General features: G+C 42.9%; 1 long non-coding RNA gene across 2 annotated transcripts in view; it reads right to left on the bottom strand.

Annotated features, from left to right (window-relative positions):
* LOC148136011 (uncharacterized) overlaps nucleotides 1-21,611 on the bottom strand; it is a 61,106-nt gene that overhangs the window by 976 nt on the left and 38,519 nt on the right. Inside the window, exons 1-2 of one of the 2 annotated variants that reach the window (XR_015754751.1) lie at nucleotides 20,816-20,929; nucleotides 20,276-20,435 (exon numbers count right to left, since the gene is read on the bottom strand). This is a non-coding gene — a long non-coding RNA (uncharacterized LOC148136011). Of the gene's footprint in view, nucleotides 1-20,275; nucleotides 20,436-20,815; nucleotides 20,930-21,611 lie in introns of those variants that run through there. The other variant, XR_015754750.1, reaches the window with a different exon arrangement.

Below are 21,611 nucleotides of genomic sequence, written 5' to 3'. Positions count from 1 at the left end.
AGCATCACCTCAAATCTTCAAAATATGGGAGAGTCAGGGATCAGGATAGGCATGCAGGCCGATCCAGTCTCATGCGGGTGAAAGCACCATTAACGCAATTTAATGTCCCATGTGAACTAATGAAGAACTATCTCGAAAGAGAATACAACAATGCAGAGAAGCCTTATGAATGGCTGCCTGAGAGAACGTCTACAAAGAAACCTTGACAAGAAACAACGGGACTGGTCATTTACACTTCTTGGTTTCAACAGTGTTTCAGAATTCTGTGGTGTCCACAACCTAGAAGGATCAGGGAAGCAGTTAGATGGGAAAATCACAGACGATCCTACAATCCCAATTTGGAATTATATTGCCAAACATTCACTGTTGTTGTGAGGTCAAAATCATGAAATTGTCTGGCTGGCAGTACCATAGGTGTTTCTACAGACCGGAACGTGGAGTTGAGGCCATAATCTGATCACCAGTGATGTTATAAAATACATAAATAGAACTGTACAGTACACAATGAGGCCATGTGACCCACCGTGTATATAACACCACAGAAGAGATACCTACCTAGTCTTACTCTCCAATGCTATCTCTGTAGCCCTCTAACTTAATCTCTTTCAGATATATATATATCCAGCTCTACTCGGAAACCTCCACCACTCTCCCAGGGTGCGCATTCCAAATCTAAACAACTCTTCGAATACTGACGTTTCTCCGCATCTTGTTCCAAGCTCTCCAGCACACAATCTTGAAGTTGTGACTCCAAGATACCGACATACTAACCAGTGGAAGTAAACTATCCTTCTTTCGCTTGTCAAAATTGTCCACAATTTTGAATGCCTCAATAGAATACCCTCTTAATCTTGACTTTGAATGAAGGCTTAATCCCCTCTTAATCTTGATATTGCTTCAATTGTTCGAATGTCCTACATCTGCTTCGATTTCTTATGCTATTACTGTAATCACCTAGTTCACCAAACACAGTAAAGATGGTCAGAGAAATATATCACCCCGACGATGTGGTCCATTCCACTTTATCAGAGTGAGGGTTCAAGTCTTAGCTGCCCCAGAAGTGTGTCAAAATATGTCAGAACAGCCCGTTTAAAATTAAGCTACATCAGACACTGCTGAGTTCATCTACTTGAATGTTTTGAAGCCTTGCAGTCCCATAAATTATGTCTACAGTGTATATGATGAGAAGAGCTATGCAATGTGGGTGGTGTGGACTTGAGCTGGCAATTCGGGATGTGGGGGCGGAGTTTTATGACGATCACTGTTCATTTCTCAAAAGGTTAAGTTGGTTATGTTCACATTGCCCGGATCAGGCCTCCAGGCTAAAGTCTTACTGGCATTCACAGCCCCCTTAGTACATGATGCGGACATTGCTTCTATCCTGCCTGTTCCTGTTCATCTATTTGGCAGGTAGTTAATGTAATTTCTCGTCACATCGAGGTCTTTACAGTTTGGAGCAAAAATCTGTACAGCTGTTTACAAAATAAATATTATAAAACGGATCTATACAGAGAGAAATAGATATAGAATGAGACAATGAATAATGGAAAGAAAGAAGGAATGAACAACGAACTAATTTTTAACAGATCCAAGTTCTGGCGAAAGTAGCAATCTTCAGTTTCTAATTACTACTTCTGTTTTATTTCGAGGATTCTGCGAGTCTCAGAAGATTGTGCAGTCTCAGCAGCATGTGTCGGTGAAATTGGAAGGATCTGCAACTATTCCTTGCACCCAAAGCGGCAGTGATGCTTACATGTACTGGTATCGTCAGCTCCCGGGCCAGGGATTGCAAAATCTATTGTACGCAGTGCATGGAGAGGACCCGAAGAGGTCGGACGGAATCACAGACAGATTTTTCGCCAAGAAGACAACAGACGGCTCTTTCGACCTAAATATAGAGAACGTGCAACCAGGCGACTCAGCTCAGTATTTCTGTGCCTGCAGTGATGCACAGAGGTAAAGTGGGGCTGAACCGTGTGACAAAAACACACCTAAGACACTACCATTTGATGAAATGTAATAATATGTAGGATAGATTCAGAGTCCAGAGGTCTGTGAATCAATCTGTCTCTGCAATCAAAGATGAAATTGTCAATCTCCTATTTATCTATTATACATGTATCGCCCATCTCTCATCTATTATAGATTTATCTTTCTATTTATCCTACTATAATCTGTTTATCTTCCTGTCTATCTATCTCTCTTATCTATCTTGCTGACTATCTGCCTCCATACTTTCTTCTTACCTTCTTCTATCCATATGTCTAACATTGGACTTACAATTTGCACTAAATTAAAATAGATGTATTTGTATCAATATACATAATATTGTTCCTTTGAGATACAACTTAAATTAAACAAGGAGGTTATGTTATTGGGATAACTGTGTTAACAAGTCATAGTAGAAATGATAATGCACAGAATTTAACAGAATCTTCTCTTCTTATGATGTCAGTCTTAGCTAGCATCGAGCGAGGTTTAGTTAGACTGCCTGCTTCCACCACACTTAAAAGGTAACGTTGTGTAGAAGATTAAAAACTCACTATATAAAGGAACTCCACTTTGCTCCTCCAATTATTGGCCTTTGGTTGTCGAATCATCTCCAGGTGGAAACAATTCCTCTTCATTAACTCTACCAATTGCCTTCAGGATTTTGAGGAACTCCATCAAATCTTCCCTTAAACTTCTCGGTTGCAAAGAGAAGTATCTTGGCGTCTCCAGTCTCTCCTAACAAGCATGTCTGATCTTTCAATTTGTACAAAATCTGCTACAGATAGGTTTATTATTGAGACACCTGCCCTCTGATGGCAGTTTCAGCACCTGTTGAAAACCGTTAACTCAACTGAAATCTTGTTTGATGAGGATAACAAGTGTTCGGTGAATTGTAGGCAGGGACGTATTTTAAACCATTATTTCATTTTTTGCATATTAGCCAGAACTAGATGAGCGCATGAGTCGTTACTACAGATTTGTCTAATTAGGTATTCATGCTCTCTTCAAACACACTATCAACATGCCCCCATTACCTTCTCACTTCTCCAGCTTCTCTACATTAATCATTTCACACCTGTTTATTTGACCAGCCTTCATGCTATTAAGTTACACACTCTTGGCACCTTCTGAACAAAATATTTCTCCTGAATACGTCATTGGATATATGTGACTATCCTAAATTTATGAAGCCAGTTCAGACCCTTCCATCATTTAGTCACTCTTCCTTATTCTTTGTCCATTGCCTTCTTTTATTTTACAAACATCTTCCATTCAAGTAATTATTCAATTCCATTTAGAAAGCCACGATTACACCTACAGTGAGAAGAAAGTGAGGACTGCAGACTCCAACCTCATAGTCCTGGAACTTCACACCGCCTGGTTCTACCTCTTTCCCAAAATTCACAAACCTGACTGACCCAGTCAACCCATTGTCTCTGCCTGCTCCTGTCCCACCGAACGTATCTCCTTATACCTTGACAACGCCCTGTCCCACTTAGTCCAGAAACACCTCACATACATTTGTGAAACCACCCATGCCCTCCACCTCCTCTGTACTTTCGGTTCCCCGTCCACCATGGATGTCTCGTTCCTGTGCATGTCCATCCGCCACGATACAGGCCTCAAAGCCCTCCATTTCTTTCTCTCCCGCTCCAAACCAGTACCCCTCCACCGACACACTCATTCAATTGGCTGAACTGTTCCTCACCCTCAACAATTTCTCCTTTGAATCCTCCACTTTCTTCAGACCGATGGGTTAGCCATGGGCACCTGCATGGTCCCTAGCTATGCTTGCCTCTTCCACGGGCACATGGAACATATGTTGACTATGTCTGCCTCTTCCTCGGACACATGTTGACTATCCCTAATCAATCCTTGCCTTTCCAAATACATGTACATCCTGTCCCTCAGGATTCCCTCCAACAACTTGCCCACCATTGAGGTCAGGCTCACTGGTCTATAGTTCCTGGCCTGTCCTTACCACCCTTCTTAAACAGTGGTACCATGTTAGCCAGCCTCCAGTCTTCCGGCACCTCACCTGTGACTATCGATGCTACAAATATCTCAGCAAGAGGCCCAGTAATCACTTCTCTAGCTTCCCACAGAGTTCTAGGGTACACCTGATCAGGTCCTGGGGATTTATCCACTTACATGCGTTTCAAGACCTCCAGCACTTCCTGCTCTGTAATATGGACATTTTGCAAGATGTCACCATCTATTTCCTTACAGTCTATATCTTCCATATCCTTTTCCACAGTAAATACTGATACAAAATACTCATTTAGTATCTCTCCCATTTTCTGCAGCTCCACGCAAAGGTCACCTTGCTGATCTTTGAGGGGCCCTATTCTCTCCCTAGTTTCCCTTTCGTCCTTGATGTATTTGTAAAAACTCTTTGGATTATCCTTAATTCTATTTGCCAAAGCTATCTCATGTCCCCCTTTTCCCCTCCTGATTTCTCTCTTAAGTATCCTCCTAGTTCCTTTATAATCTTCTAAGGATTCACATGATCCATCCTGTCTATACCTTACATATGCTTCCTTCTTTTTCTTAACCAACTCCTCAGTTTCTTTAGTCATCCAGCATTCCCTATACCTACCAATATTTCCTTTCACCCTAACAAGGATATATATTATCGAGATTCTTGTTATCTCATTTCTGAAGGCTTCCCATTTTTCAGCCGTCCCTTTACCTGCGAAAATCTGCTCCAAGTCGTCTTTCGAACGTTCTTGCCTAATACGTCAAAATTATGATCGTTGGCCCCGAAGTGCTCCCCCACTGACACCTCAGTCACCTACCCTGCCTTATTTCCCAAGAGTAAGTCATGTTTTGCACTTTCTCTCTTAGGTACATCCACATACTGAATCAGAAAATTGTCTTGTACACACTTAACAAATTCCTCTTCATTTAAACTCTTAACACCATGGCAGTCCCAGTCTATGTTTGGAAAGTTAAAATCCCCTACCATAACCACCCTATTTTTCGTATAGATAGCTGAGATCTCCTTATAAGTTTTTTTCTCAATTTCCCTCTGACTTTTAGTGGGTCTATAATATAATCCCAATAAGGTTATCATCCTTTTCTTATTTCTCTATTCAACCCAAATAACTACCCTGGATGTATTTCGAGCATATCCCTCCCTCGGCACAGCTGTAATGCTAACCCTTATCAAAAAGGCCACCCCCCCCTTGCCTCCCTTTCTATCCTTCCTGTAGCATTTGTATCCTAGAACATTAAGCTGCCAGTCCTGCCCATCCCTGAGCCATGTTTCTGTAATTGCGATGATACCCCAGTTTCATGTTTCTAACCATAGCCTGAGTTCATCTGCCTTTCCTGTTAGGTCCCTTGCATTGAAATAAATGCAGTCTAATTTATTTGTCCTACCTTGACCCTGCCAGCCCTGACTGTTTGTCTCTCTTCAGTCTCAGATTGATCTCTTTCCTCACTACCTCACTGGGTCCCATCCTTCCCGAGCAGCTCTAGCAAATCTCCCTGCCAGTATATGAGTCCCCTTCTTTCCTCTCAATGAGAAAGAAAGACTTGTTGACAAAGAAGAGTTAGCCGGGAACATTTACGGATGTAAAAGATAGTGTCAAAATTTAAACAAAGACTGCCAAACTCTGCGATATTTATTTTAATTAGAAGATTATTTCTATTTTTGGAACCATGAAAGAATCACTAAAAACATGGAGAAAGTAGAGTATGAGTGAAAGCCAGCTTAAACATAGGTAGTGAGGCATTATGGGTGGAACTGAGAAATAAGAAGGGCGCAATTACATTGTTGGGGCTGTATAAAGGCCTCCCAACAGTGCGCGTGAGGTAGAAGAACAAATAGGTAAACAGATTATGGAAAGATGTAGAGGCAATAGGGTAGTGGTGATGGGAGATTTTAGTTTTCCCAACAATAACTGGGATTCACTTAGTGTCAGAGGTCTGGAAGGGGTACAATTTGTAGGAAGCATATGAGAGAGTTTTCTAGAGCAGTATGTCAATAGTCCGACGAGGGAAGGGGCCATATTGGAGCTGGTACTGGGAAATGAGCCAGGCCAGGTAGTAGAAGTTGCAGTGGGGGAGTTCTTTGGGAACAGTGACCACAATTCTGTAAGTTTTAGAATACGCGTAAACAAAGATGAGATTGGTCCTAAGGGAAGAGTACTAAACTGGGCCTAGGCCAATTATATCATCAGGAACTGGGAAATGTGGATTGGACACAGCTTTTGAAGGAAAGTCCACATTTGATATGTGGAAACTTTCACAGATAGGTTAAAGATAGTGCAAGATAGGCATACCCCGTTGAAGGCGAATGATAGAAAAGGCAAGATTCATGAACTGTGGATGACAGGAGAAATCGTACAACTCGCCAAGAGGAGAAGGGAAGCGTACATAAGGTGCAGGCAGCTAAGAACAGAATGGGCCCTGGAGGAATATCAGAAGAGTAGGCCCAGTCTTAAACAAGGAATCAAGCAGTCTAAAATGGGTCATGAAATAGCTTTAGCGAGCAGAATTAAGGAGAATCCCAAAGCATTTTATTCTTACATAAGAAGCAAGCAGGTAACTAGAGAAAGGAATGGTCCACTAAATGATAATGGAGGAAGGCTGTGTGTCGAACCTGAGAGAATGGGTGAGAGTCTGAATGATTACTTTGCATCAGTGTTCACTGAGGAGAGGAACATGATGAATTTTGAGATTCGAGATGGAAGTTTGATTAGTTTGGATCACGTTGACCTAAGTAGGAAAGATGTGTTGGGTAGGCTAGAGATTATTAAGGTGGACAAATCCCCAGGACGGGATGGGATCTATCCCAGGTTGCTGAGGGAGGCGAGAGAGGAAATAGCTGGGGCCCTGACAGGTATCTTTGTGGCAACTTTAAATACAGGTGAGGTGGCAGGAGACTGGAACTTTGCTCATGTTGTCCCTCTGTACAAGAAGGATAGTTATTCCGGGTAACTACAGACCAGTGAACCTGACGTCAGTGGTGGGAAAGTTGCTGGATAAGGTACTGAGTGATAAGATCAATTTATATTAAGGAAAGAATGGGCATGTCAGTGATCGGCAACATGGCTTTGTACCGGGGAGATAGTGTCTTACCAACTTAATAAAGTTCTTCGAGGAAGTGACCAAGTTGATAGATGAAGGAAGGGCTGTAGATGTCACACATGTGGACATTAGTAAAGCGTTTGGTAAGGTTTCCCATCGTAAACTAAAGGAGAAAGTGAAGTCACATGGCGTGCAGGGTGTTCTAGCTAGGTGGATAAAGGACTGGTTGAGCACAGGAGACAGAGAGCAGTAGTTGAAGGAAGTTTCTCGAAATGGAGAAAGGTGACCAGTGGTGTTCCACAGGGAGCAGTGTTGGGATCACTGATATACCTAAACGATCTGGAAGAGGGCACTGTTGGTATGATCAGCAAGTTTGCTGATGATACGAAGATTGATGGAGTAGCAGAAAGCATAAGGGACTGTCAAGGAATCCAGGAGAATATAGATAGGCTGGAGAGTGGGGCAGGAAAGCAGCAGATGGAGTTCAATCCAGACAAATATGAGGTGATGCATTTTAGGAAGTCTAATTTTAGAGCAAAATATACAATGAATGGAAGAGCCTTGGGAAAAGTTGATGAGCAGAGAAATCTGGGAATTCAGGTCCATTGTACCCTGAAGTTTGCTGCACAGGTGGATAGAGTGGTCAAGAAGGCATATGGTATGCTTGCCTTCATCAGACGGGGTATTGATTATATGAGCTGGCAGGTCATGTTAAAATTGTACAAGATATTGGTTTGGCCACATTTAAAATACCGTGTACAGTTCTGGTTGCCATATTACCAAAAGGATGTGGACGCTTTGGAGAGGGTGCAGAGAAGGTTTACGAGGATGTTGCCTGATATGGAAGGTGCTAGCTATGAAGAGAGGTTGGGTAGGTCAGATTTGTTTTCATTAGAAAAAAGGAGATTGTAGGGGACCTGATTGAGGTTTACAAAATCATGAAGGGTATCGACAGGGTAGACAGAGATAAGCTTTTTACCAAGATGAAGGATTCAATAACGAGAGGTCACGCTTTCAAGGTGAGAGGTGAAAAGTTTAAAGGGGATACACGAGGCAAGTACTTTACACAGAGGGTGGAGTGTGTCTGGAACGCGTTTCCAGCAGAGGTACTCGAGGTAGGCACGGTAGATTCATTTAAGATGCATCTGGACAGATGTATGAGTAGGTGATGAGCAGAGGGATTCAGATGCTTAGGAATAGGGAGACAGGTTTAGACAGTAGATTTGGATCGGCTCAGGCTTGGAGGGCCGAAAGTCCTGTTCCTGTGCTGTAAATTTTCTTTGTTCTAACATAATAACAATAGAATTTGTGCAAGTATTTACACAAGAAAACAGGAACTAAATCTAGTGTTAGTCTTCTGGAGGGTGAGCCTGGGAATTTATAATGGAAAACAATCAAATATTAGAAGCATTGAATAGTTGTTTATTTCTGTCCTCACAACAGAAGATGCAAGTAACATCATAGATATACTAGCAAATCAGGAAAGAATGGGGAGAGGTTCTTTAAGCAATTCCAATTGCTAGGGAAAATGTGCTAAGAAAGCTTGGGCCTTATGACTGGCAAATCTCCAGGATCTGATAGCTTGTACCCTAAGGCCTTAAAATAACTGACTGGATGAGAGAGAAAGAGAGAGAGAGAGATTATCCTTTTCCAAAATTCATCAGGCTATAAAAGGATCCTAACCTTTTGTGAAAATAGCTAATGTAACGTGTTTGTTCAAGAAAGGAGGGAAACAGAAAATATGCTAGTTGGCCTAACATTCATCTGTTATTAACCTGTTATTAAGGATGTTATATTGGGATGTCTAAACATTAACGATGTGGTCAGGTATAGTCAATAAATTTGAATGTTGTGTGAAAGGCAAATAATGTTCAACTAATTTATTAGTCATTTTAGTTAGGAACAAGCAAAATGCAAAACAGAGGACCTAGTTGATATTGTGTTTTTGGACTTTAAAATACATTTCATAACGTTCAAGATAAGAGCACATGCTATATGAAGTAACATCTTAGCACACATACAAGATTGTTTGGCATGGTCTTTTATATTGCCAATTTGTAACTAGTACAGCACGACAGAATCAGTTTTGATATGTGAACTATTTAATAGTTGTGTCAATTACTTGGATGAAGGGGTAGTGCAGAATGCAACATTGAGGAAATACCTCAGTGTTCTGGCGCAATTAAACAGAAAGGCTCACATGCAGGTAAAGCAAGTGATTCGGAAGATAAGTGGTGCGTTGGAACTTCTTACCATCAGGTTGCAACTGTTTTGAATGAAGCCAGACCACTCAAAACTTTCTTAACCAGGCATCCCCAGACCATAACTTTGCAATTTGCTTCAGTAAGTGCACAGTGAAAATTACCCGGAGTAAGATAGCGAGGTTGACTACGAGATTTTAAAACAGGCAAAAGGTTTAGGGTGTAGGTTTGCTTGCTGAGCTGTAGGTTTGATATCCAGACGTGTCATTACCTGGCCAGGTAACATCTTCAGTGGCGACCTCCAAGTGAAGCGAAGCTGTTGTCTCTTGCTTTCTATTTATATCTTGCTCCTGGATGGGATTCCTGGGGTTTGTGGTGATGTCATTTCCTGTTCGTTTTCTGAGGGGTTGATAGATGGCATCTAGATCTATGTGTTTGTTTATGGCGTTGTGGTTAGAGTGCCAGGCCTTTTTACCTCTAGGAATTCTCTGGCATGCCTTTGCTTAGCCTGTCCCAGGATAGTTGCGTTGTCCCATACATCAAAGAAGTTTCAGAAATGACAGCCAGACTACTAAGACCCCTCAGAATCCTAGTAGCACACAAACCCACCAACACTCTCAAACAAAAACTAGCAAACTTAAAAGACCCAGTACATCCCATGGACAAAACCAATATCATCTACAAAATTCCATGCAAGGACTGCCACACACAATACATAGGACAAACAGGAAGAAGGTTAGCCACCAGGATACACGAACACCAGCTAGCCACAAAAAGACACGACACTCTCCCTCTTAGCCCTACACACGGATGAAAAAAACCCACCATTTCGACTGGGACAACACATCTATCCTGGAACAGGCTAAGCAAAGGCATGCCAGAGAATTCCTAGAGGCCTGGCACTCCAACCACAACGCCATATACAAACACATAGATCTAGATGCCATCTATCAACCCCTCAGAAAACGAACAGGAAATGACATCACCACAAATCCCAGGAACCACGTCCAGGAAAAAGATATAAATAGAAAGCAGGAGACAACAGCTTCACTTCACTTGGAGGTCGCCACTGATGATGTTACCTAGCCAGGTAATGAAACGTCTGGATATCAAACCTACAGCTCAGTGAGCAAACCTACACCCTAAATCTTTGCAAAGACAAAGTGTTATTCACAAAATTATGCAACGAAACACAAAGAACAGAATAAAGAATCCCTAAAGAATTCAGTCTATCCAACTAGACTTTATTATGCTGTTCTGAATGTATACAATAGTCCCAATAAGCAAACTCCCTTTTAAAAACCAATATAAATGGAACACAGGCTTGCATGTTGAAGTTGGAGGGCAGAAAAGAAAGAGAGCGTTTTCACACAATTCCCTGTTGAACTTCCAAACAGTACAGGACTGAATTAAACTGCTCAGCTCTGCTCGAGAGCTGACCATCCCCTTTTCATATACAGGTCATTTCTAAAACATGACCACTTTGGCCTGAAGTCTCATCTGTTTACACATAAACAAAAGACTTTTCAAAATCGTTTTCATCTCTGTACCAAACCAGACAGATTGGAGCCAGGACCGGTTTATTACCCTGTTGAAAAAGAAATCAAGGACAGAGTCTCCTTGAGCCAAGGAACTGCTGTTAGAAAAAAGAAAGGACTAGCTTCGTGTCACAACATGCAAGTAGAGAAATTTTATTTCAACTGTACTGAACTTTGGTGAGACCACACCTGGAATATTGTGTAAAGTTTGGTCTCCTTTTACTAAAAATAATATCATTGCCTTAAAAGCAGACAAGGTTCAGACGACTCAATCCTATCTTGACCTTGTTAAGGTTGAACAGGCTGGATCTACATGAATTAGCGTTGAGAAGAATGAGAAATGGTCTTGTTGAAAAAAAGGAGCTCTTCAGGGAAATGATTAGATGGACACAAGAAACATGTTTCCTCTTCCTGCAGAGACTAGAACAATTTAAATACTATGATTAAGAAGCCTCATTTTTAAACAGATGAAGAGCTTTCTTTTCTCGAAGCAGGTGGATAATTCGTAGATAATTTTGTTTTCATGAAAACTAATTAGCTAACAATAATTCAAAGGAGAATTTTGGTACAGGAGGGAACTAGGGAGAGGCAGACGGGAAGCAGAAGTTACGCCACTTGATCTTAATTTGAAAGTAGATCCAAAAAGAACGTTTAAAGTCCGCGTTTCACCGTTGGTCGCTCTTCAAAAATGAAGTAAATGTTGGTGTAAATGTTCCTTGCTTTCCTGCCTCGGAGATACTGTCGCTGGCCAGTTCCTAAGGTCGCATGAGGTGAATGGATCTCTGAATCTACAATGCTTCTTGTACCGAAGGAGGGGTGAAACCAGAATAACAACGCACTTAAACATGTGAATATGTAGGGGATAGTCTTGGAGAAAATCTTAAATTAAGCTGGGCCAGCATTCTGGATGAGTTTTGAGGAAGAGTCACTGGACCGGAAATGTTAACTCTAGTTTCTCTCCGCAGATGCCAGACCCGTTCAACTTTTCCAGCAATCTTTGCTTCTGTTCCAGCATTCTCTATATATGAGCAGAGTGGTTCTGGTTCCGAGTTTTTCTCATTTTCTTTAACATTTTCTGGGTGAGCAAATGATTGATTTAAGGCCTTAGTCATAACTACCACTTCGGTCATTTCATTCAACTTCAACAAACAATTCATCGTGAACAACTCTGTCATAGCAACATCTAATTCTAATCTCTAACAAGGGAGCTGTCCATTCCGTGTTCTCGAACTCCGTGAAGGTGATGCACTGTCTGAAGAATGAGGTGGAATGTGGAGAAGGCAGGAAGTCTACATAAGCGTGCTATTTTAACAGCTAGAGAGTAGCTCCAAAGGTGGTCTTGAGGTCTCTTCCCTCACATCGAGAACGATTGGATTGAATTCATTATCTACATTGATGATATCACTAATCCTGCGTAGGTCAAAGCACCAAATATTTACAGATGTCTTTGTGGTGTTTTGCATCATAGTGGTAGTTTTCAACTCGCTGGTAGCAGTATTGCTGCTAAATTCAACGCTGCTGGTGCCGACTGCTTCTGTTGACTGTTGAGAGCACAATTTTGATTGATGTTCCCTGGGCTAGTGCCTCAGTAGTGTGACACAACAATTAAACTCAGCTTCACTCTCCAGGGGGTGTAAATGATCACGTGGCACAACTGATAGAGTATTAGAGGACTCACAGAAATTGTGTTGAGGCAGCATGTTACCTCGAAAAAATGTCAAAAAGAACTGTATCGTGGCTATTTATTTATTGTGATTAGTGGTAGCTTGCTGTACTGAAATTGGTCGCCTGGCATCTCAATCACAACAATGATTATACTTTGGCGAACTCACACAGTGCTAAAGAGATTCTATGCTTTCCGCAATCAGTTTTGACGTTTTATAGATGGATGTTGTAGTTTCTCTAAATATTTTCTCTGCTTTAATCTAAAATTGACTTAAATGAGAGTCTAACAGACATCAAATGTGACAGAAGCACTAGCCTCTTCCTTGGCGCAGACACCCTCTCTGGAGTCAGTGGCGACAGACAAGTTAGACAGATTCAAATGTACGCTGATAAATACTGGCCATAGCATTCCGTTCTGGTATGACAACAACCAGATCGGCCTTTAGGAGCTCTTTTCACTCCGTCAGAGTAGGTTTTGTTTCCAATTAGACCTCCGAGATTGTTAAGGCAGTCAGGATCAGCAACATGCTGTTAGATATGGAAGTTAGAGATGTCCCTCCGTCTCACACTGACGTCTACTTCTACACTCGTTTTATCACACAGCATCTGAGAAGGATGGTCTATAGTTATAAAAATAAACAATACGCAGAACTCATTATCTGACATTTCATGTCATTCGACCCTCATTTTCTTTCGCCATGGATGGATAGGACACTTAAGAGTTGATTCTGTCCGTATGGCTGTACCAGTGTTTCCAAACATGTTTGCATTGCCCTAAACTCTGCCCTTTCCCCAGAACTCTGCAATGGTTCCGTTTGTGAATGCTTACATTTCCTTTGTTCTTGAATATGTTTTCTGGAGCCACTGCTTTCCTGTATTTAGTTTGCTATCTGTGTTAGTTTGCATATTCTCCCCGTGTCTGCGTCGGTTTCCTCCCACAATCCAAAGATGCGCAGGTCAGGTGAATTGGCCATGCTAAATTGCCCATAGTGTTAGGTGCATTAGTCAGGGGTAAATAAAGGGTAGGCGATTGGTTTTGGGTGGGTTTCTCTTCAGAGGGTCGGTGTGGACTTGTTGAGTCGATGGCCTGTTTGCATACTGTAGGGAATCTAATCTAAACTTTCCACCTGCTAGCAGCGCATCTCGAAACCTTTACACAAAGCAAGAGTGCAGACGGGCCTTAATGCCTCACTTGAAAGTCGGCACCTTTCACAGTATAAGCATACCACCACGACGGGCTCACCGACGTGCACTGTATAACATTGTATGAGCAAAGCAGACAGTAAAACTCAACTGAACGCAGACGTAATTGTGAATTCGCCCAAGGATTCTGATGTATTCACAATTAACCCCTGCTGGTATGTCTTGCCATCACCAAAGGCTTGAAGTAGCATCTTGTGCATCCGTAGCAGAACTATACATTTACTTCACAATGTTGTTCTCCAAGCAACTTAACGTGCTTGCTGAGGTATCACATTTAATCATATAGATGTCAGTAATCGCAGGTAAGCCGTGTGCTTGAGAGACTGCAAGAGATTTACTGCAACAGGAGCATCCCCCACTACCAACAACCCGAGAATCCTAATTGAACACAACCCCAGAACTGGACCAGCCATAAAACTACTCTGACTATAACAGCAGATGAGAATTCACCGGTTGGTAGCTCAGTTCCTGATTTTCTAAAGTTTGTACAACATGCACAAGGTACAAGTCAGAGGAGTGATTGAACACTCTTCACTTGCCTGGATGCACACACTCCAATAACCACCAAGGAAGTCAATGCCATCCAGCACACAATAGTTCATTGGAGGTACCGTATCCACAAACATTCAATCCCCCCACCACAAATGCGCAGTCTGTCTCATCGATAGCACCTTCCAACCAGAAGATAAACTTGATGCCTAGGAGGACAAAGGTAAGATACGATTGGGAACTTCGCCAATTTGCTTTCCCAGTTAGATGCCATCTACCCTGGAACAATGTCTGAGTTCCTCATTTCACTGGGTTATGAATGCTGTAATAGGAAAGTGTGGCAGAATGGCCCACTTCAGATCCTATTTTCCATGGCACGACTTAACAAATGTGGACCTTGCCAGCATGACCATAAAGACGCTTATGGAAGCCACCTTAATATCATTTTTGGCAAATTTTATTTCAATGATATGCCATATACTGTATGTGACATATGACATGAATTTTGTATGCTTATTTAAAACCGTTTAACATATACAACTACACCTTTTTCGCAATTCTGGTATCCATCTTTCTTTTCTCTGGCACACAATAGTTCATTGGAGGCACAGATACAGATATGTTTCAGGCAACATACCTACATGCTAAGTAAAAGATCAACTAACTCAGAGCTTCGAGGGTTCTTATTCAGTTGCTGTCATAAACTATCAAAATTCCAACGTTACTAATTTTAGTATGCCCCAGAGCGTATGTGATAGTGTCCACCACATTCAATATGATTGCCAGGTTCCTGAAGCTCTTTAGGGCTATCTTGGATAACATATTCATTTAAAGGTACCAAAACCATGAGCTCGTTCCACACATCAAGAAAAAAGGCTTCCACTTGCAGATACCAAGATTGTTTTCGATCAACAGGTGCAAATCCTCAGTGTAACCCTGTGTTCTCCTCTGTTCAGGTGGCCACAAAAGTGCTTACTCTTCCTTCATCTCGGGAACTGAATGTTGAGTCAGACAATGAATGTTTAGTATCGAACTTCAGAATGGTATTAGGTGACAAGGGACTTCACTGAAATTGAGGTTTAAGGCACAGTCCACAGGACTAACTGGTAAGGCAGACGAGCTTACAGCATTGATTGGGTCTGGGGACTGGGATATTGCAAACATAACAGAAACAGGCTGAGAAAAGGGCAGGACTGGCAGTTCAGTGCGAGAGGATGCAGAACCTACAGACGTGACAGAAGTACAATACAAGTAAGCAAGGAGGGGCCATTTTGATAAGTGAGGATATAAAAACAGTACATCGAGAGGATATTCTTAAGAGGATAATCAAATAAGGCCTTATGGTTGGAACTTCGAAACAAGAAGGGGACGGCCACTCATTTGAGACTGCATTATAGACCTCCAAATTGCCAGCGGGTGTTAGAGGAGCAGATGTGTAGAGATATTGCAGATACCTCGAGAAATAATAGAGTAGTATTGGTTGGAGATTTTAATTACCCCTGTATTGACTGGAGCGTCCAGAGTGTAAAAATCCAATATGGGGTGGAATTTGTCATATGTGTTCAAGAAAGTTTCCTAAATCAATATGTAGAGGACCGTATTCGGGAGGGTGCAACACAAGAGTTCCTCAAATGATATGATGTCGGCCAAGTGACAGAAGTGTCAGTCGGAGAGCATTTTGGGTCCAGTGACCATAACTGTCTTAGTTTTAACATAGTCTTGAATAAAGATAGGACGGGTCTACAGGTTAAGGTGCTAAACTGTAGCAGGGCCAATTTTGGGGACATTAGGTAGGATCTAGCAGAGGTCGATTGTGTGAGTCTGTATGAAGGAAGATGAATGACTGGATAGTAGGAGGCTTTTAAAAGTGTGATGTCAAGAGTCCAGGCAATGTGTAAGGAACATTGAGGTTCTAGTTAGGAAAAAGAAGGTAGGCTTTAGATTTAAGTTCTCAGGCTGAAGTGAATCATACATGATTATAAAAATGAAAAGCTCACTTAAGAGAGAAATCAGAAGAGCAAAAGAGGGTATGAGATGGATTTGGCAGACAAGACGTTCTCTGGTTATATTAACAGTAAAAGGGTAGCTGGGGAGAGAGTAGGTCCCCGTAAAGATCAGAATGGTCGTCTATAGTGTCCACCATATTCAATATGATTGCCAGGTTCCTGAAGCTCTCTCGGGCTATCTTGGACAACATATTCATTTAAAGGTACCAAACCCATGAGCTCGTTCCACACATCAAGAAAAAACGCTTCCACTTGCAGATACCAAGATTGTTTTCGATCAGCAGGTGCAAATCCTCATCTTCAGCCACTGGTGAAGTTCTGGAAGACTGGAGGGTGGCTAATATTATTCCACTTTTTAAGAAAGGAAGCAAAGACAAATCAGGGAACTACTGGCCAGTGATCCTGACATCAGCGATAGGCAACTTGTTGGAGAAGATCCTGGGTGACAGGATCAACAAACGTTTGGCTAGTCGAGGTCTAATTAGGGGTAAATTGAGCACTGCAGATGCTGTAGAGCAGAGTCGAGAGTGTGGTGCTGGAAAAACACAGCTGGGCAGGTGACATCCGAACAAGAGAATCGATGTTCCGAGCATTATCTCTTCATCAGGAGTGAAGTTTGTGCACGAAAGGGGCTAAGAGATTAATGGGGGGGGGGGGGGGGGAGGTAGCGGAGAATGCCGTAGGTAGATGAAGGTGGGAGGTAGCGGAGAATGCCGTAGGTAGATGAAGGTGGGGGTGATGGTGACAGGTTGCCGAGGTGGGTGGAGCGGATAAGTGGAAATGAAGATGGACAGGTAGAACAGGTCAAGAGGGCGGTGCTGAATTGGAAGATTGGATCTGGGATAAGGTGGGGGGAGGGGAAATGAGGAAACTGGTCCAATCCAAATAGATCTCATGTTGTTAGCGGTCCCTAAGGCGGAAGATGAGGCATTCTTTCTCCAGGCATTGGGTGGTCAGTGTTTGGCAATGGAGGAGGCTCAGAACCTGCATGTCCTTGGGAGAGTGGGTGGGGGAGTTAAAGTGGTCAGTCACGGGGTGGTGGCATTGTTTCATGCGTGTGTCCTGGAGATGTTCTCAGAAGCACTCTGTAAGTAGGCGTTCTGTCTCCCCAATATAGAGAAGAACACATCCAGAACAATGTGATCCAGTAAATGACGTGTGCGAAAGTGCAGGTAAATCTGACAGATTTGGAAGGCTCCTTTGGGGCCTTGGAGGGAGGTAAGCTGGCAGGTATGGGCACAGCTTTTGTAATTCTTGCAGTGGCAGAGAAGGTGCTAGGAGGGGAGGGTGGGTTGGTGGGGGGCCATGGACTTGACAAGAGAGTCATGAAGGGAATGGTCTCCGCTACATTGGGGAGACAGGACACCTACTTGCTTCAGGGAAGATCTCCAGGACACACATGCGAAACAACCCCACCACTCCATTGCTGAACATTTTACCTGTCCCTTTTACTCCCAAAAGACATGCAGGTTCTGGGCCTCCTCTACCACCAAATCCTTACCACCGACGCATGGAGGGAGAACACCTCATCTTTCACCTTAGTGCCATCCAACCACATGGGAACAACGTGGATTTCATCAGTTTCTTCATTTCCCCACCCCTCCCCTAATCCTATATCCAACTTCCAACTCGGCACCTCCCTTTTGACCTGCCCTACCTGTCCATCTTCCTTCCCACCTATCTGCTCCACCGTCCTCTTCGAAGTATCACCTTCAACCCACCTTCATCTACCTGTCTAATTAGGGATAGTCAGCATGGATTTGTGTGCTGGAGGTCATGTTTGAGTGTTTAAAGAGGTAACCAAGAAGATTTGCGAGGATATGGCAATGGATGTTGTCTAAACAGATCTTAGTAATGGCTGCATAGCAGGCTTGCATGGAGGTCTCAAGGAGAGCTAGCTAATTGGATTCAAAATTGACTAAATGGTAGGAAGCAGTGGATGATGGTTGAAGGGTGTTCTTGCAGCGGTGGCCTGTGACTAGTGATGTGCCACAGGGCTCAGTTCTGTGACCATTGTTATTTGTAGTTCATATAAGTGGTCTGGATGTGAATGTGCAGGCATGATTAGTAATTCTGTAGATGATTAAAAAAAATGTATCATTGATACCGAGGAAAGTTATCAAAAATTACAGAGGGATCTTGACCAGATGGGGAAGTGGGCTGAGGATTGCCAAATGCAATTCAATACAGATAAGTGTGAGGTGTTGCACTTTGGAAAATCAAACCAGCATGGACAAGTTCGAGCCAAAGGGCATGTTTCCATGCTGTATTACTGTACTCTATGACTCGCCAGCCAATGCAGGAATAGCGGAATAACATTTCTTGACGCATCTCCTGTGTCAACACGCCACATGATACAAAGGAAATCAGCCTGCTGACATACATTTCTGGTATCTAAAATTCAGGTAAAATTTGATGTGCTCTCCTAGTGAGATGTTGAAAACTGTACTGGAATATTGGGTATCGTGCTGATTTGTTATACAAGAAGGACAAGGTCTTCATCCCAATGATGTCAAGATGCTAGATGTGAACCAGATGGAAGTGGTCCATCGACAGCCTACACCAACTGTCTTGACGCTGACGTGACCTCTGGAGTATATAGCCAGGCCAAAGGTTCACTAAAGACTAGCAAATATATTCAGCATCTCGATAGCTGGTAAGAAATATCAGGTAGCTGGCTCTGATATTTCAGTTTCGAGATTCCTCTCATGTGTTTCTTAAGCCTTAAACATCACCACAGCAGTAGAACCCAAAGTCTCAGCACGTAAACCTAATTCTCACTGAATGGCAAAGATGTAATTCCCGATTAATGAAAAATGGGCAAGAATTGTGTGAAAAAGGAGGTCCACGCCCCCCTACGACCCACCCTCCCATCCTGGCACTTTCCCCTGCCACCGCAGGAACTGTAAAACCTGCGCCCACACCTCCTCCCTCACCTCTATCCAAGGCCCCAAAGGAGCTTTCCACATCCATCAAAGTTTTACCTGCACATCCACTAATATCATCTATTGTATCCGTTGCTCCCGATGCGGTCTCCTCTACATTGGGGAGACTGGGCGCCTCCTAGCAGAGCGCTTTAGGGAACATCTCCGAGACACCCGCACCAATCAACCAAATCGCCCAGTGGCTCAACATTTCAACTCCCCCTCCCACTCTGCCGAGGATATGGAGGTGCTGGGCCTCCTCCACCGCCGCTCCCTCACCACCAGACGCCTGGAAGAAGAACGCCTCATCTTCCGCCTCGGAACACTTCAACCCCAGGGCATCAATGTGGATTTCAACAGTTTCCTCATTTCCCCTTCCCCCACCTCATCCTAGCTTCTAACCTCCAGCAACTCGATCCCCTGACCTGTCCGAACTTGTCCGACCTGCCCAGCTCCTTTTCCACCTATCCACTCCACCCTCTCCTCCCTGACCTATCACCTTCATCTCCTTCCCCACTGACCTATTGTACTCTATGCCACTCTCTCCCCACCCCCACCCTCCTCTAGCTTATCTCTCCACGCTTCAGGCTCTCTGCCTTTATTCCTGATGAAGGGCTTTTGCCCGAAACGTCGATTTTGCCTGTCCTCGGATGCTGCCTGAATTGCTGTGCTCTTCCAGCACCACTGATCCAGAATTGTGTGAAAAAGGCGAGCGGAAAGTAAAGGGTTTAAGGAGAAAAAAGCGTAGGTAGCGATTACAGATTAGAACGGGTTTGCGAGAAAAAAAGACATCAATAGAATTTGTTGGTTCAGTCACATGATTGGCCGGGAAACTGTCAATCACAGTTCACCAATCTAGTGGTTTATCTATGGCAGCATTTCAAAAGCGCCCTCCTATCGACCAGTAACGCTGGCGCTCAGTTCCTGAAAAGAGCGATGGCAATGTCAGTTCAAGCGATCACAATCTGTCTCACCCTGTTGCTCGCTCAATGGATTCAGTGTAAGTATTAGGGGTCGAACACACCTTTCGAAACAGTAAAATTGGAGAAATCTTAATTATACCCATTTGGAGGATATTCAATACTACGTTTCAAAATTAAATGGAATTGGATCAATGTTTGAGGGAGGGAACTAGAAGGTAATACGTAAGAGTAGAAATATAAAAACAACTGAGCAGACAGCTCACGGAAAAGGCCATCAGAGGAAAGTGGTCGAATTACCTCTCCTGCAATTGTAACATTCTTTGGTTTCATTCGATTTGTTGCCTTAACCTATAACATTACCCTTCTTGGGATATGTTCTAGGGATTCGAGCTGCGCCGACTGTAGTCCAGTCTTCAGCAGGGGCCACGATTCCACACGGACATCCTGCCACTTTGACCTGTAGTGTGAAGGGAGAGAGCATGAGCAGCTATACTATGCAATGGTACCGCCAACAAGGGACAGCAATAGAATGGTTGTGCAATGAATATAAAAGCTGTGCGTCAGATTTGAATAATAGATTGGAAGTGCAACACGACTCTTCAAATAACCGATTTATCCTGAAGCTGAAGAATTCACAGTCGGTAGACTCTGCAACCTACTACTGTGTAGCTAGTACGGCACAGAAACACAACCTAACCACAGACTAATACAAAAACCTGCTTGTTATGCCAACACGTACCTAGCTCCATCTGTGACTAGTGCACTCTAGAGAGTTCAGTAAACCAACGAGCATGTTGATATTCATTTGGTAATGGTAATGTGTGAGTTTCTACTTACAAACACTTCACAGCCAGTCATGGAGTCGCGAAATTATTGCAGAACTAACAGAGGCAATTCCACCTATCTGGTCCGTGACAGCTCTCTATGGAGCAATAATTCTATTCCTCGTTCTACACATGTAGCTCTCCATGTTCACGCATGCATCAAGTTTCACGTTGCTATGATTCCCTGTGTAAAACTGTTCATTCCGAAATTCAATCCACAAAACCTTAGATCTATGATTCATCATTTCTGTGTCAACAGCTCATGGGAGCAGCTTTTATCAACCATCCTTATTTATACCTGTCCTAAAATTGTCCACTTCTATTAAGCTCCCGCAATATCACTTTGCTATAAGGAAAATAATTTCAGATTCTCGTCCTGAATTTTGGAAACATTTTGTAAAATCTCCTTTGCATCTTCTGATGGTCCCTCCTCTGTTCCCTAATGTGTTCTGAACGAAATTGAGTGAGTCTTCTCGATGTGACTGGAATAACTTTACAAAAGTCCAGGATTGCCTCCATGTTTTGTGTTTATGCTCAATATCTCCGTATGAAACCACAAGTGCCAATCCCTTATGTTTTGCCACCAATTCTTAGGAGTTCAGGTAAAAACTCAGGAAACACGGCAGGCAACATTTCCCAATCAGTCCCACAAAATGCCAATGGAATATGCAAATAATATTTTCTTTCCAGATGTCATTTGAGAGGTAGAAATTGCTAAAACAACATTCTCAACGCGGTTTGTTCTTCTACCTTCAGAGGTGGGCCTTTGTACAGTTCATGATAGTGCCGAATACAATAGCAACAAGTGC

The sequence above is a fragment of the Chiloscyllium plagiosum genome, unplaced genomic scaffold, assembly GCF_037043375.1.
Source record: "Chiloscyllium plagiosum isolate Xiang-an unplaced genomic scaffold, Cpla_swu_hap1 HiC_scaffold_47, whole genome shotgun sequence".
Lineage (NCBI taxonomy): Eukaryota > Metazoa > Chordata > Chondrichthyes > Orectolobiformes > Hemiscylliidae > Chiloscyllium > Chiloscyllium plagiosum.
Note: the sequence above shows the minus strand (reverse complement) of the source record. Positions and strands in the feature narration are given on the sequence as shown.